We start from the raw sequence: 5,251 nt of genomic DNA, 5'->3' as shown, positions 1-5,251 counted from the left end.
AATTCTCAAAGTGCGAGTTTTGGCTGAATTCTGTAACATTTCTGGGCCATGTTATTTCAGATAATGGCATTCGAGTCGACACCCAAAAAATTGAAGCTGTGAAGACTTGGCCAAGGCCTATGACGCCTACAGAAGTTCGTAGTTTTCTGGGATTGGCAGGGTACTATAGAAGGTTCGTAGAAGGGTTTTCGTCTATTTCGGCCCCATTGACGAAGCTAACCCAAAAGTCAGCTAAGTTTCAGTGGGATAATGCTTGTGAATGCAGCTTCCAAGAGTTGAAGGACAGATTAACCTCAGCTCCAGTCTTAACACTCCCAGAAGGGCCAGATGGCTATGTTGTGTACTGTGATGCTTTCGGCGTTGGGTTAGGATGCGTGTTAATGCAGCACGGTAGAGTTATTGCTTATGCTTCGAGACAGCTGCGGAAACATGAAAAGAACTATCCAACTCATGACCATGAATTAGCTGCAGTTATTCATGCATTAAAGATGTGGAGACATTACTTGTATGGTGTGCATGTTGATATCTATACAGATCACAAGAGTCTTCAGTACATTTTCAAGTAGAAGGAGTTAAATCTGCGGCAGAGGTGGTGGTTAGAATTGTTGAAAGACAATGATGTGAGTATTTTATACCACCCCGGAAAAGCGAATGTAGTAGCTGATGTGCTTAGCCACCGATCAATAGGTAGCCTATGTGAAGTTTCCCCAGAAAAGAGAGAGATGGTTCATGAGCTCCACCAATTATCTAATCTTGGAGTGCGTGTAATTGATTCGGGTAGTACAGGAATTAGTATTAATGATCCCACAGTTTCGTCCCTGAATATGGAAGTAAAAGAGCGTCAGCATGAAGATCCTCAGTTGAGCCATTATAGAGACGAAGTTCATGAAAAAGAGAAGTCTCCATTTGAAACTTGTATGGATGGAATTCTTAGATACCGAGGCAGGTTATGTGTGCCGAATATTACAGAATTGCGCTGGCGAATTCTAGAAGAAGCCCATTATTCTCAGTATTCTATTCACCCAGGTGCAATTAAGATGTATCACGATCTCAAATTGATATATTGGTGGGATGGCATGAAGAGGGACAGCAGAATTTGTAGCCCAATGTCCAAATTGCCAACAAGTAAAGATCGAACATCAAAAGCCAGGAGGATTATTGCAAGCAATAGAAATCCCTACTTGGAAATTGGAAGTGATCAACATGGATTTTATTGTGGGGTTACCTTTTTCCCGAGGCAAGTATGATTCCATAGGGGTGATTGCGGACAGACTCACGAAAGCAGCTCATTTTCTTCCGGTCAGGATCACATACTCGGCTGAAGATTATGCAAGGTTGTATCTCAAGGAGATTGTGCGACTCCATGGTATTGCACTCTCCATTATCACAGATAGAGGAGCACAGTTTACAGCCAAGTTCTGGAAATCCTTTCAAGAAGGTCTAGGTACCCAAGTGAAGCTCAGTATGGCATTTCATCCGCAGACTGATAGACAAGCCCAACGTACTATTCAGACCTTGGAGTATATGCTAAGAGCATGTGTTCTGGATTTTGGAGGAAGCTGGGATGATCATTTGCCTCTAATCAAATTTGCATACACCAATAGTTATCATTCCAGTATCCAAATGGCTCCGTATGAAGATTTATATGGAAGGAAGTGTAGATCCCTAATTGGATGGTTTGAAACAGGAGAAGTACAGTTAATAGGCCCTGAATTGATTCAGCAAGCGGTAGAAAAAGTCAAGGTGATCCGAGATCGATTGTTGACAGCCCAAAGTCGCCAAAAATCTTATGCGGACAACCGCCGACGAGACTTGGAATTTCAGGTTGATGATTGGGTATTTTTGAAGGTGTCGCCAATGAAAGGGGTGATGAGATTTGGCAAGAAAGGGAAATTAAGTCCTCGATACATTGGACCCTATAAAATTATCCGCAAGGTGGGTCATGTAGCCTACGAGTTGGGCTTGCCTTCGGAGTTTGAATCAGTCCATCCAGTCTTCCATGTTTCGATGCTCTGTAAGTGTGTTGGAGATCCCACGAAAATTATCCCAATAGATGATGTGCAAGTGACAGAAAGGCTAGCATATGAAGAGGTGCCTATTGCCATCTTTGACAGGCAAGTACGAAGACTTCGAAATAAGGAAGTAGCTTCAGTCAAAGTTTTGTGGCAAAACAACAACCGAGAAGAAATGACTTGGGAGGCGAAAGAGAAAATGAAATCCACATATCCGCACTTATTCCAACCCCCAGGAGAGGTTCAAGATGAAACACTAACATTATAAGGTATGTATGCTTTCTTTTCATGCTTCTGGTCGTGTGTGGCCAATATATATAGTTATTATGTTGTGGCCCTGTGAGGCAGTATTATTATGGGTTGTTGTGACAGGATGATAGTGTCATATTACAGGGGAAACTCTGGTGAAATTTTCGTAGAATTCGCAGGTGTTTAACATTCGAGGACGAATGTTCAAAAAGGGGGGAAGAATGTTACACCTCAAAAAATTCCCCATTAACGTACAGTGAATAGACTAGCAAAAGGCACGACGTATACGTTATTTCGATAAGTAAGAAATAGCATTTAAGGATCCTAATCGAGATTCAAAGACATTTGACGTAAGGGAAGAAGGTTTGCCGAGAAAAGGCAAGGCATACGATGTGTAACGGAAAGAAATTACGAGTAGCTAGATAATGATAATTAAAAGGTGCTTTGGAGATAGAGTTATAATGTCCCTTCGAGTGTTAATGAAGTGATAAATAAGTGCTAAGAAGGTTCCCTAAAGATTGGAGATCAAATGAAGTGACATGAAAAAGATCAGTGAAAGGATGAGTTATACAGTCGATTATACGGTCCATATAATGTTATACGGTCCGTATAATGGACCGTAGGATTGTCATAGAATGAAGTTGTGGAGGGGGGTGATTTCACGGTCACTTATACGGACCGTATAAATTTATACGGACCGTATAATGTGCCGTGAAATCTACACAGAATGGGATGACTACTGCAGCAATTTCATGGTCAATTATACGGACCGTATAAATTTATACGAACCGTATAAGTGTCCGTAGAATCTCGTCGGGACAGTTTTTAAAAGTTGATATAAGGACTTCACCACATTAATTTCATTTCATTCTTCTTCTACACAACTCAAGAATTCTCTAGAACCTTCCACACACTCAATATACACGAAATTATGTGAAATTGATGATCAACTTCATCAAACCAACAAAACTAAGTGTGAGAAACACATCAAAGTCCATCCAAGTCAAGAAATTCCATGGAAAGTGAAACTAGGATTTTGCTCAAGTGAAGTATTTCCACCCAAAGCTTATTCCTACACCATCTAAGGTAAGATTTATGGTATTTACATGTTATTTAAGGTACTTGAAAAGTTGAAACACATGGATTGTAGAAGATATAGCAAATGGGCCATCAATGAGTTAACAGTGTCATTGTTGAGTAGTAATTTGGGGTGAATTATGAATATTGGTATGTTGTGATTGTAAGTATGTTATGAACGACATATAGAACATGGAATAAGTATTATATGTGAGAAAATGCAATAATGAACTATGACCATGATTATGGAGAAATTGGAGTGAAATGGTGAAATGTGGGTAATGTAGATGAATGATGATTGTTGTTTGAGATATTGTGAATGTTGTCATGGATGTTGGGAGTTTATATATGATATGGGGAAAAGTTGTATAAACAAAGGAAATGCTGCCTGATTCTCTTTAGCTTTAGTAAGTACGTTTAAGTAATCGATTAGCTAATGCTCATGCAACTTCTCTTGAAGGTAGAGACATGGGCATTGAAGGAGAGCAAGCAAGCGATAGATTAGTTAAACGAAAAAGGTATGTAAGGCTAATCCTTTCCTTCTAAGGCATGAATCTTCTTAATTCTCCATGATCATTCTACATGATGGAGACTATGAGTCCATGAATATACAAAGCTACATACGCACATGATTAAGAAAGGAAATACGATACGAGCATGATAGTGATAATGATGAATATAAGTATGAGTAATCCTTGTGTAAAATACGATGTCCAACAAACTAATAATTCTAAGTATGGCTTCGTTGATGCTTCTCTTTGCGTACACTCACCTTAAATTGTTAGTTCCTACAAGGTGAGATATGTTGTTGATGATTACTCCATAATATAATCGGGGGCTCACGACCTTATGTCACCCCGACATAGCCATAAGTTCCTCCAAATTCTAGTGTATGTTCTTAATGATAAATGTATAATGATGCTAAGCCAGGATACGTCTATGAGATGATCAATAATGTAAGTTTATAACCTACCTATGCTATGTATGAAAGGGTTGAGTTACGATAGGTATATGATGATATGATAACACCGTGCCTAGATGGCCGGACATGTCACCGCTAATGCGGGCTGCTATGAATACACCGTGCCTAAATGGCCGAGCATGTCACCGTTAAGACGAGCTGCTATGTATAAACCGTGTCTAGAAGGCCGGACATGATCACCACTAGTGGGCGGCATATGATGGTTACCCGGACGCGGGTTAACGATGAGGATTATGATGTGACGATATATGCGCTGTGATGACATATGTACTATGTTTATATAAATATATGATATATGTCTGAGATGTATTCACCTATGAAACTCATGCAGGTTATACCTTCCTCTTAAGGCTCATGATTTTTCTAGTATGTTTACTTCGTTCTTGTCTTACATGCTCAGTACAATGTTCGTACTGACGTCCGTTTTCTTTGGATGCTGTGTTCATGCCCATAGGTAGACAGGGAGGTGAGCTTGATCCAGACTCGTAGGAGCTATCTGCAAACTTGAGAGCACTCCATTGTTCCGGAGGTGCTACTTAGTTCATTCTTTTGTGTATATATATATATGTATATGTATTTTGGGCTTGACAGGGTCTTGTCCCGTCCATATGTCTAGTACTCTAGTAGAGGCTCGTAGATACGCATGTGTGGGTAGTATGGTCTCACGATGCTACGATTGTGTATATATTATTATTTTGATAGCTGAAGGGCTTACGTATATAAAATTAATTATGTTTTCCGAATGAAAAATTGTTTTCTTATGATTATGAATATATGAATGGTAAAGAATTGTACAATGACTATGACGAGTAAGGACATGAGTTGTGCTCGGTGGTTAGCCCCGGGTACCCGTTCCGGCCTCTAGTCGGGTCGTGACAAAGGATCCATAAAATATAGTTGGCCTACGAGCTGAAATGTGTGATTATTGTAA

Source organism: Lycium barbarum, chromosome 1 (genome assembly GCF_019175385.1).
Source record: "Lycium barbarum isolate Lr01 chromosome 1, ASM1917538v2, whole genome shotgun sequence".
NCBI classification, from domain to species: domain Eukaryota; kingdom Viridiplantae; phylum Streptophyta; class Magnoliopsida; order Solanales; family Solanaceae; genus Lycium; species Lycium barbarum.
The sequence above is the reverse complement of the archived record's forward strand: the minus strand, read 5'-3'. Positions refer to the sequence as shown.